The 13,018-nt window shown below is 38.9% G+C and overlaps 1 non-coding gene across 1 annotated transcript; it reads left to right on the top strand.

Annotated features, from left to right (window-relative positions):
- The first annotated feature begins 11,112 nt into the window (after positions 1–11,112).
- On the top strand, positions 11,113–11,218 carry LOC121228581 (small nucleolar RNA R71). The gene has a single exon (XR_005926157.1). It is a non-coding gene; the product is annotated as a small nucleolar RNA R71 (small nucleolar RNA).
- The last annotated feature ends 1,800 nt before the right edge of the window (positions 11,219–13,018 follow it).

Consider the following 13,018-nt stretch of genomic DNA (forward strand, 5'->3'; position numbering starts at 1 on the left):
TCAACTAACGGTAGTTGATACACATCCTCATCGCACTGTTCTTCTTCTTCACGAATAGAACTGGCGCTCCCCATGGAGACACACTAGGACGAATAAACCTACGATCTAATATCTCTTGAATTTGAGCCTTAAGTTCTGCCAACTCCTTCAGTGCCATTCGATAAGGGGAGATAGACACCAGAGCTGTATTAGGTATCAACTCGATCCCAAATTCTACCTCACGACTCGGAGGCAATCCTGGTAATTCCTTAGGAAAAACATCTGGAAATTCCTTCATAGTACGAATGTCCTTAACCGAAGAGTCTACAAAATCAGGAACACTGATATAGGCCAAGTATGCCTCACATCCCTTCTTCACAAGCTTCTCTGCTACCAACGCAGATATCACATTACTCAAATAATTTCGTCATTATCCAATCACGACTATCTCATTATCCTCCTCGGTCCTCAGAACAACCCTCTTTTCAGCACAATCCAGACTTACATGATGCTTCACCAGCCAGTCCATACCCAGAATTAAGTCGAACTCCCCAAACGGTAGTTCCATCAGATTAGCTAGAAATATCGTCCCTTTGACTTCCATTGGAACATATCTGAACAGTTTACTAACCCTAATGGACTGCCCCAACGTACTCACCACTGAAATCTCACTAGAAGTGCTCTCATACGGTATTCCTAGAGTCTCAGACACAGAACATACAACGTAGGAATGTGTAGAGCCTATGCCTATCAGTGCAACATAAGGTACATCAAGAATTAAAAATGTACTCGCGATGACGTCCGAAGTATCTCCATCCTCACGACGACGTGTAGCATAGACAAGTGCAGGCTACCTCACCTCAGTTAGCCCAGCACCTCTACCTGGCGCTCTCTGACCTCGACCCATACCATTAACACCCCTAGCCTATCCTCGGCCCCTGGGTAGCTGCTGTACCCCTCTCGACGGCTGTGCAGTCTTAGCAATCGGGGCTTGGATCTGATTACCCCTCAGTGGACAATCCTTAACTCGATGCTCAGTCGACCCACACTTTGAACAAGCTCCAGTAGACCTCCAACACTCGCCCGGATGGCGTTTATTACAAAGCTGGCAAATCGCCACCCCAGCAGGTGCAATCGTAGGCCCAACTCTCACAGGCCCATCATATTTGGCCTTTTTCCTAGTCCTTATCCTAGCATTCGAAGGCTCTGTATCCCTCTTAGCCTTCCTTCTGTCACGGTTCTGACGCTCAGTGCGTTTAACCTCCTCCACAATCTTGGCCTTCTCGACCAACACAGCAAACTTACGCTCCCTCTGTGGATCTAACAGGACCCTCAAGTTATCCCACAGGCCATCCTCAAAATGGACACAGCGCTCATACTCAGTCACCACCATGCCCTGCGCATAACGAATCAACCTTAGAAAGTCGGCCTTATACTCGGCCACTCTACGATCTCCCTGAGTAAGATTAAAGAACTCATGCCTCCTAGCGTCAATATAGCTGGCTCCCACATACTTGCCTTGGAAAGCCGTCTTAAACAAATCCCATGTCAGATTGTCAGGCTACGTGCCATCCCTAACCGTCAGCTACCACTGATATACTTTATCGTAAAGCAATGAAATAGCCCTCTTGGTCTTCTGCTCGGCGGTGAAATCTAGATCATTCATAATATGCTTCGTGGCCTCCATCTAGTACTCAGACACATTAGGAGCAACTCCAGTGATGCCCCTAAATACCTCATCACCATTGGACTGGAGTCATTCTATAACTGACCCACGGCCTCCAGATCCAGTATTAGCCACAGCGACCCTCTCTAGAATCCGCAGCATGGCCTGGGACAGTGCGTCATCCCCAACTGCATGGTTTTGAGACTCAGCACCAGTCTCAGTAACAGGTGACACCGGCGTCTTGCTAGTGTCCAGATTAGGGATCGTATCAGATGTGAAGGACTCAGCTTGAATCCCTCTACGACCTCTACCTCGGCCTCTAGTACCCCGTCCACGAGTACCATGTGTGCTCATCGTAACTATCGAATTAATCTGTATTAAAATTTTTATGCAAATCAGTTTACAGTTTCGATAAGTGTTATCAAATATTTTATGCAAAAGAGTTTATTAGCGTATTCAGAGTCTGTTATCACAAGACTCAGTTTCCTACAGGTTTTAGTTTACACTACCTAGAGTGTTTTGGTAGATTTTACTACTACAGTTGTTTCATAGCATACAACAATATTTCCAAACACTTTCAAACAGAATTCTAAGCATGCTTTCAAACAATTCTAAACAGAGTTTCAAAAACTTACAAGATCTGCGCCGGAGACTCAATGAACCACATACTTGATTAGAGTATTCTGAAAAACATTCAAAAGTAACTCTTTAAAACAAATTTTGGAACCCAAAATTCACAGCTGAGTTTTGAACCCTGCTCTGATACCACTAAATGTAACACTCCAAATTCGGCCTAGACGTTATGGCCGAATTTGGCGATGTCACATGAGAGTGTTTTAACTAAACCATTTTGATTCATAAACCATGCCATTTGTTGTCTTTTACTTAGTCGTAAATCATGAAGAAAAAGTTGTATTATTTTGAAAATATTTCTTTATCGCGAAAGCGTTTGAAACTCAATTGTTAATTATTATCTTGAGAACTCATTTTTTATTTATGAAAATTCTTAGTTCATTTTAGGAAAACCATAATATTGATGTTGTATTTTACAATCCACATCCACAGTTCAAAACCCAATTAAAATCCAAATCACATCAACCCTTAACAAATAATAAATAAACCAAAGTAAAAGTCATAACCAAAATGTATGCGGATGTGGTCACCGTCGAGTCCTCCTCTGCACCGATCCACCTACTGCTGGGGTTTACCTGAATAGATAAATAATTAAAGGGGTGATTTTTCGCAACTCAGTGTGTACATCCCCACAGTATAGCATGCAAGCAAACAGATAACAGAATACAATTATACTTCGGGCCTGGGCCCTAATAGGATCATTATCATATATAGTCTCAGGGCTTCAGCCCATCTCAGATATAGCATGCAAAACTGATTAGACCAACAGAATATGCCCACCAGCCCTGTACACCAACTCCGTCTAACCAACACACTATGTGGGGATAAAATTGACTCACCTATCCCTGCACACCATATATGGGGATACAGTTATCCCATCTATCCCTAACAACATAATGTACTACAATGCAGCACATATCATAATTATGCAGCTTAGCTGCTAGATATTAGGCTCATGAAACCCTACAGATACCCCATTCTTTTTATAAAACCCACCCTGGTGCAATGCTTCATACAAATATGACATGTTATAATGCAGACAAACGAGTTATACAATTATTTTCAGAACAGATCAGATAATCATGCCAGGTATAACATGCTAACACATACATCACAGAATTAAGAGTCTAGATAAGGCTTACTGACCCTACGATGGGTCACAGTCGACTCGGGCGACCCATGCAACCTTACAGAACATTTGTAACAAATTGGGCTCACACGCCCGTGTGGATCACACAGCCCGGCCCAGATTCCCATACGTCCGTGTGGCCCACACGGCCTACAAGCCATCACAGGCCCGTGTCTGTCGTGCCCATGTGGCATGCGCACAGCCTAGCTCATCGATCACATGGCCGTATCTCGCCACATGGCCTGTCCACACGCCCGTGTGGCGTCGATAGTAGCGTTTTTAGCTTTCGCTGAAATGCGATTTCAGATCAATTGAAGTACACACCTGGTTTCGATTGAAGCTTAATGCAATCCCAAGCACTTTAAGACCTATAATCAAAATATCCAACCTATTAGAACCTCATAAATGAGTCTTTTCACTTAACGCCAAACGAAATCTCCACTCAACAAACGATCAACTTACCCTTGAATGGAAAGTAGCAAACCTGAATCCTTAAAGCGTTAATGGCTATTCTTCAGCCCCTTGATCCACTCCTATCAAATAGCAGAAACCTCTTACTAGACACTTAACTCGAACAAGATTCAAGTCGAGCGAAACTGAAAACTTACCAATGAAGAGAACGTCAATGAATCGCAGAAGCCCGTTAGTACAAAATCAACACGAATGGGAGGAAGGTAGGGGAAATTTCGACAAAACAAAAAAGAAAAAGAACGTGGAGAGAGGAAAATAGTAGCGAATTATGACAGAGATAGTTATTTTGGGGAAACCACTCAGAAAAATCTGGTAAACCCTACCACTACAATATTTTAGTTCACCTCCAATTCTATCACGGCCTTAGTGGCAAAAATAATGCCCAAGCTAGGATTCGAACACAGGACCTCTAACATAAACCCTTGCCAATTAACCACTAGACCAGTAGGCCCATTCTGTTAAGTTTTTACCAAAAAAATTCTTATAAGCCCATTAATCAAAAGCCAAGCTTTATTTCAATAAAAACCAAAATTTTGCCGAAGCTGAGACTTGAACTTGGGACTTCCCCAACACACCCCAACGCATTTAAACGTAATAGCAAATAGATACTATGCAAATTCATGCAAAAATATTTTTAGATATTTTTCTATGCTACCATTTCAGAAAACCTGAAACTATAGTAATTTGGGGTGTTATATTTCCCAACTACTTTAAAACTCAAGAACATAACATCTAAGCATATCTTCAAGTGTCTGAATTATTCTCTCGGCTTGTCCATCGGTCTGTGGATGAAAAGTAGTACTAAAATTTAGTTTTTTTCCCAAAGCTGCTTGTAATTTTTTTCCAAAATCGCGACGTAAATCTCGGATATCTATCTGAAATAATCGATAATGGCACACCATGAAGTCTAACAATCTCTGAAATATACAAATCAACTAACTTATCTAGAGAATAACTCAGGGACGATAATAGGCTGGAGTAAATCGGAGGGTACTTGATGTTCAACTTTAACCTGTTGACAAATCAAATATCTTGTTACAAATTCTGAGATATCTCTTTTCATGCCATTCCACCAATAAACTTTCTTCAAGTCATTGTACATCTTTGTACTTTCCAGATGAACTGACATACGACCGTTATGCGCCTCGTGTAAAATAGTCTGGATCAAATCAGTATCCTTTGGAACACATATTCTTCCCCGAAATCTCAAGCATCCTTTAGAGTCAATCTGGAAATCGGGTTCACTGTTGTTTCACACTGAACTTTCTTGGCTTGTAGTTCCTCATCAGATTTCTGAGCTTAACAAATCTGAAGGAGAAGGGTCGACCTAGCTCCCAATTTAGCTAAAATAGAACCATCATCATATAATGTCATCTTAGTATTCATTGCCCTCAAAGTGAATAGACTTCCTGCTCAAAGCGTCGGCGACCAATTTGCCTTTCCTGGATCATAATCAATTATAAGCTCGTAATCTTTCAACAGTTCCAACCATCTTTATTGCCTTAAATTCAAATCTTTTTGAGTCATCAAGTACTTGAGGCTCTTATGATCGGTATAGACAATGCATTTTTCCCCAAACAAATAATGACGCTAAATCTTCAAAGCAAACACTATGGCAGCCAATTCTAAATCGTGAGTTGGATAATTCTTATCGTGAGTTGGGCTGTCTCGAAGCATAGGCTACAACTTTTTAAAGATGCATCTAAGGATGCATCGCTGTACATTACAAATTCTTTCCCTAGTTCCGATTGTACTAGCACTAGTGCCTCGATCAATAGCATTTTCAACTTTTTAAAGCTTTGTTGGCACTTTTCTGTCCACTGATCACGATTTTCGTGGTACAGGTTTTAAATACTTATAATTAATCTTTCTTGAAACTAACTATTATCACGATGTAGGCAAGTGTACCTATCGAACAGTAGTATAGTTTTAGCAAGACCAGATTGTCGAACCCAAAGGAACTAAAAGTACTAGTAATGACTATCTTTTTATTATCTAGCCTAAAAATAGGGGGTTTTGTTTTAACTAACTAATTATCTAAACTAAGAATTCGCAGAAAGTAGAATTGAGGGATTACTTTTGGAAAACCATTGAATTAAGACAATACCTAAGGAAAACTCCACCTAGACTTTACTTGTTATTCTGGCTCTGAATCAGACAATTTATTCATTTAACTTATTCTGTAGAGACCCCTAAGTTATGTTATTATCCCTATTCGAGACTGATAATGTCTAATACCTAGATTGAATAATTGAGACTTTTCTCTAATTAACACCCTAGGGTTGCATTAACTCGATCTATGGATCCCCTTATTAGGTTTCACCCTAATCCGACAAAATCTTGTCACCCTATGTCTAGGCGTGTAAACAACTCCGCTTAATTATGACAAATGTACTCTTAGACAGGGTCTATTCCTCCTCAGAATAATAGCTTGTCTTGAATCAGTATCATCGGATATCAAAACAAGAATTAAGAACACATAATTAAGAACAAGTTAAATATTTATCATACAATTCAGAAAATAATAACAAGATTCGTCTTAGGTTTCATTCCCCTTAGGTATTTAAGGGATTTAGTTCATAACTAAAAAGGAAGACATCTCAGAAGAATAATGAATACAAAACCTAAAGAAAGCCCAAAACTCCTGAAAGGAAATTGAGGGGAGATTTTCAGTCTTGATGGTGACTCCGGCTTCTGAGATGGATCAATCGGCTTCCGAGATGGATCAATCAGCTTCCCTTGAGCAGTTCGCTGCCTCCTTCTCTCTACGCCTCTTTTCTTTATCCTCTAGGGTGTATTTATAGGCTTTGGTATGCCTAAAATCACTCAAAAATAGCCTTTTCCGAATTGGACTCAACTTGGCCTCGATAGGGACACGCCCGTGTGCGAATATTTTAGGTCGTGCTCGACCCTGTTAGAATGGCACGAGCGTGTGTTCTAACCATGTGAGTCGTGCTTCGATTCTTCCAAATTGACACGACCGTGTGGTCTGCCCGTGTAAGGAAGTCCAGGCCATGTTAATTTCGTACTTTGGCCCATTTTCTCTGTTTCTGGCTCGTTTCTCGTTCCTTTCGCTCTCCTATGCTCACCTAAGTATAAAACATGAAATTAAGGCATTAGGAGTATTGAATTCACCAATTCTAAGGAAAAATTATCCATAAAATGCGATAAGCATGGGGTGAAAATATGTATAAATTACGGTTTATCAAATACCCCCACACTTTGCTTATCCTCAAGCAAAATTCTCAACTCATAATCAAAATAAATTCTTCTCAACCTATAATTTCTATCCATAATATCTCAAAATAATCCATAGGTAATCATTCATTGAAAATTCAACTGAAAGAACATCAAAGATTCAAACAATCCAAGTTGAGTATTTAATCATGCATCTTCCTTATCTAATTGGTTACCTCGATTTGAAATCTCACGGAGTTTAACATCGTCACTAAAGATTCACTCAAATCACTCAAAGTGTTTAAGGACAATGTAAGTAGCACTCATCAGTCAATATGAAAAGTTATTACCATAGGCTTGCATGAAAATCACATCTCCACCACTATAAATTGAAATGATCCATCAATCAAAAGGTCTTTAGAGGGTTGTAATGTGGCTTTGGTTAGGGGGTGTGGTCACAAGCTGAAAGAAATGGTTAGAATCGAGATTGAATTGAAAAATCACTTAACTAGAAAAAGATTTAATCGTCACTTGCGTACAACAGAGCTTCTTCTTAGAATATGAAATTTAAATACTTAAGCTCAAAAACAAAAGATTACTACTAATGAGTATACACAATTTTTTTAAGAACAAGTTAAATTACAAAGTAGAATAAAACATAGCTAAGCAACTATTTCAATTCCAATCTCGACAAAAATGGGGATCAAATTAATTTAGTGGATTTCAACAATAATGGGTTAAGGGTTAATATTAAGGGTAATACAAGGAATGGCTTGTTAGCTCAACGGGGTTTACTAAGGGTTAATCGTGGAGGTAGGCTTTTCATGGCATGAGTGGGTTAATCCTAAGTGCCTTAATCATTTTGACATATCAAATCAAATGGTGTGGTCTTGACATGCATAATCAAGCAAGTTCTAGAATAACAGTTCAATACTGACGCATTCAAAGCAATAATGAAAGTGAGCATGAAAGAATTAATAGATGCTCAAAAGGCTAAAAAATCTCACAAAAATTATGGCTTTTTGATGTTTAAAACTTGTGAATTCCAACTCAAAGTAATACCTAAACTTTGGGGAAAACAACCTAAAATTTTAAATTCTTAAAAATCAACTTATCATGCTTGATACTCTAATGTCTTAAAGTTTAAACAATCAATGCATAAATGCCTATGTTTTAATTCAAGATATATCAATCAAAATCATAAATTAATCAAAATTTATCCTAAATATGATATGAGAGATTTTCAAGAGAACAAGACAGTCATTCAGGGATTTTTCTAATAGTAAAATAAATACCCCCTCACACTTAAGATGTACATTGTCCTCAATGTACAAAGATAGATATTTTGACAATTGTAAGTGTAAGTTCATAAGATAGGGAGAAAAGTGAAACTTCCTGAGTCAAAAATGGATGAAATTCCTGAATTAGCGAGAGCGAGTTGTTGGAAATAAAGCTGGAGGACAAACATGATTCTGAAGGACAAAAGGAGAATTGGGGGACTAATTTGATAGTAATCATAAAGATAAGCCGTGTTCAAAAAAAAAAGAATCTTCAAAAATTAATAAAAGAAAATTAAAATAAGATAGATAATCTAATTTTTTCAAGTGGCACGGCCGGTTCACACGCCCGTGTGGATCGTGTCCCGCCCGTGTTTGGCTCAAAGTGAGATGTTGTCACACGGCCTTCGGGCACGACCGTGTGTGATGTGGTTCGATTTTCCCACAGTTTTGTAGCTCTGCGCATGCCCGTGTTATTTTGACAGTGTTGTCCATGGGTGCTAGACACGGGCGTGTCGCATGCCCGTGGCCACTTATCGCATCCCGTGTTGGGAAAGATAACTTTTACCTTATTTTCGTATAGTCATATCACACTGCCGTGTTTTCGTCTGTGGTTGTCACACGGCCTGAAGCACGACCGTGTGGAGTTGGGAATCTGTGCTCAAAGACTCTGCTAGTGACCTAGATGTTTAAAAATTGAAATTTAAATACTTGAAAACCGTTAGTACTCGGTTTGCCACCCGAGAAGCGCTTGTTTATAGTTTAAGCGCGACTGACCTCTCCATTGAATGGTTATGGTGGTTCAAGAAGTTTATACTCCTCATTCCTGCTCTCATTCTCATCAAAATAAGGTTTTAGACGGGTGTTGTTCAATTAAAAGTGCCGAACTTGTGATGACTTACCTCAACTGTACTGAATGGGAAAATGCTAAGTACCGTAAAAGGGATTTCTTCATTCAGTTTGGTAGTGACAATGTGAGGATCTACGACATCTAATAATACTCTATCTCCAGCCTTAAGTTGATTTGGGAAGGTATTGAGCTCGTTTTGGCGTAGTTTTGGTTTATCATGTGTTTTTGGTTTATGCGTCTACCATTCATCTAGCTCCTCGACTTGTAGCCTTCGACCTTCATAAATAGGTCCTCTACTATTACTTGATAATGGCTCATGTGCTTCCTTCAGACTCATTTCCTGCAAAGTAGGTTGCACCATATTGTCAGTTTTAGTAGAATGGTCTAAACAATCACCTTCAATTTTCGATGTGTTGCCAGAATTGCGAGCTTGAAGGGTGATTGTTTCGTCTCCCATACGGAGTGTGAGCTCACCTGTACCAACATCAATAATCGTTTTAGTAGTTTCCATAAAGGCCCTTCCTAAAATCAAAGGAGTGTTGCTATCCTCCTCTATGTCTAAAACAATGAAGTCAATGAGAAATATAAATTTATCGATTTTAACTAGCACATCTTCAATTATACCCCTAGGGAATCTTATAGTTTTATCTGCTAATTGAATGCTCATCCTAGTTTGTTTGGGTTTCCCAAGACCTAATTGTTTGAACATTTTGTAGGGCATGACGTTAATACTAGCCCCTAAATCAGCTAATGCATTATTAACATCTAAACTACCAATTAAGAAAGGAATCGTAAAACTCCCTGGATCTTTTAGTTTGTTGGGTAGTTTATTTTGTAGAATAGCTGAGCAAACTGTGTTTAGCTCCACATGCAATGCCTCGTCCAACTTCCGCTTATTTGCTAAAAGGTCCTTTAAAAATTTCATTGCTTTGGCATCTACGATAGAGCTTTAATAAACGGTAAGTTAATGTGTAATTTTTTTAAGAGTTTAAGGAATTTACCAAATTATTCATCTGAGCGGTCTTTCCTTGTCGTATTGGGGTATGGCACACAAGGTTTATATTCGACATTCATTGATTTGTTTTTATTATGACCTACCTCATCTTGATCGCTGCTCACCACAGTTTCTTGCTTTGGTTCTGGCTCAGGTTCAACGAATTCTTCTACATCTTGAACATTAATCGCGTTGAGCTGTTCCTTTGGGTTGGGTTCAGTATTACTTGGAAAGCTACCTTGTGGTCGTTCGGAGATTAGTTTGGACAGCTGGCCTATCTGCGTTTCGAGCCCTTAGATCGATGCTTGTTGATTCTTAAGTGCTGTCTCGGTATTCTAAAAACGAGTTTCTGACACCGAGATAAACTTTGGTAGGGTGGTTGTTGTTCCTTTCGAGCCCTTGGATCGATGCTTCTTTTCCTGTTGGTAGGGTGGTTGTTGGTAGCCTGGAGGTGGTCTCTGATTTCCTTGGCCTTCCTATGAGAAATTTGGGTGGTTCCTCCAACCTGCATTGTAAGTGTTACTATATGGATTGTTTTGAGATCGAGAATTATTACCCATGTAATTTAACTGCTTGTTATCCATGTTGTGGCCATAAGGTTGGCATTCTGAATTGCTTGATCCACTTCCACTTGCTTCGCACTGCATTACTGGGTGAACCTGTGAAGAACTAAGAAAACCATCAATTTTTTTATTCAAGAGTTCTACCTGATTAGAGAGCATAGTGACTAAATCGACATTATAAACACCGGCTATTTTTGTTGGCTTTGTCGTCATGACTTGCCACTGATAGTTATTCAGTGACATCTCCTCTATAAACTCAGAAGGAATTTTAGGTGTTTTATTATTGATGGTTTTGCCAGCAATTGCGTCAACCATTTGTCGAGTCGAAGGATTCAGGCCATTATGGAATGTTTGAACCTGAAGCCAAAGCGGTAACCCATGGTGAGGGCACCTTCTCAGTAAGTCCTTGTATCTCTCCCATGTATCGTAAAGAGTTTCTAAATCCATCTACACAAACGAAGAGATATCATTATGTAATTTAGTCATTTTAGCTGGCGAAAAATATTTCAGTAAAAAATTTTCGGTCATTTGTTCCCAAGTAGTAATTAACCCTCGTGGTAACGAGTTCAACTACTATTTAGCTTTGTTCCTCAATGAAAAAGGGAATAGCCGAAGACGAATAACATCATCAGAAACACTATTAATTTTAAATGTATCGCATAGTTCCAAAAAGTTTGCTAAGCGAGTGTTGGGATCCTCATCCTGCAAACCATCAAACTGAACCAATTGTTGTATCATTTGAATAGTGTTAGGTTTTAGTTCAAAAGTATTTGCAGCTACAGCAGGTCTAACTATGCTCGATTCAGTTCCTGTTAAAGAAGGTTTAGCATAATCATACATAGTGCGTGGAGCAGTATTTTGATTAACCGTAATTGTAGGAGGTAGCTGATTGTCTTGGTTTTCAGCCATCTCTTCAGTTGGGGGTTGAGTATCGTCCTCTTGCTCGTTCTCTGTGATCATAAGCTTCGCCTTATTTTCCTTTGGTTTCTGCGAACTGTACGATCGATTTCTTCGTCAAAGAGTAGTGGTCCTAACGAATTTCTTCTAGTCATAAACTATAAAAACCTGCCAAGAGAAAGAAAAAGTAAATTAATAAATAATAAAAAAATTAAATTAAATTAAATTGTAAGAAAAATAAATGGCTAAAGTAATAAAAATTAAGCGTTCCTAATATCTTAGTACCCCGGAAACGGCGCCAAAAACTTGATCGCGATTTTCGTGTGACAGGTTTTAAATACTTATAATTAATCGTTGAAACTAACTATTATCACGATGTAGGCAAGTGTACCTATCGAACAGTAGTATAGTTTTAGCAAGACTGAATTGTCAAACCCAAAGGAACTAAAAGTACTAGTAATGACTGTCTTTTTATTATCTAGCCTAAAAATAGGGGGTTTTGTTTTAACTAACTAATTATCTAAACTAAGAATTCACAGAAAGTAGAATTGGAGGATTACTTTTGGAAAACAATTGAATTAAGACAATACCTAAGGAAAAATCCACCTAGATTTTACTTGTTATTCTGGCTCCGAATCGGACGATTTATTCATTTAACTTGTTCCGTAAAGATCCCTAAGTTATGTTATTATCCCTATTCGAGACTAATAACGTCTAATCCCTAGATTGAATAATTGGGACTTTTCTCTAATTAACACCCTAGGGTTGCATTAACTCGATTTATGGATCCTCTTATTAGGTTTCACCCTAATCCGACAAAATCTTGTCACCCTATGTCTAGGCGCGCAAACAACTCTGCTTAATTATGACAAATGTACTCTTAGACAGGGTCTATTCTTCCTCTGAATAAGAGCTTATCTTGAATCAGTATCCTGGGATATCAAAACAAGAATTAAGAACACATAATTAAGAATAAGTTAAATATTTATCATACAATTCAGAAAATAATAACAAGATTCGTCTTAGGTTTCATTCCCCTTAGGTATTTAGGGGATTTAGTTCATAACTAAAAAGGAAGACATCTCAGAAGAATAATGAATACAAAACATAAAGAAAACCCAAAACTCCTGAAGGGAAATTGAGGGGAGATCTTCAGTCTTGATGGTGACTCCGGCTTCTGAGATGGATCAATCGGCTTCCCTTGAGCAGTTCCCTGCCTCCTTCTCTCTGTGCCTCTTTTCTTAATCCTCCAGGGTGTATTTATAGGCTTTGGAATGCCTAAAATCCCTCAAAATTAGCCTTTTCTGAATTGGACTCAACTTGGCCTCGGTAGGGACACGCCCGTGTGACATGCCCGTGTGCGATTATTTCAGGCTGTGCTC

Source organism: Gossypium hirsutum, chromosome A04 (assembly GCF_007990345.1).
Source record: "Gossypium hirsutum isolate 1008001.06 chromosome A04, Gossypium_hirsutum_v2.1, whole genome shotgun sequence".
NCBI lineage: Eukaryota > Viridiplantae > Streptophyta > Magnoliopsida > Malvales > Malvaceae > Gossypium > Gossypium hirsutum.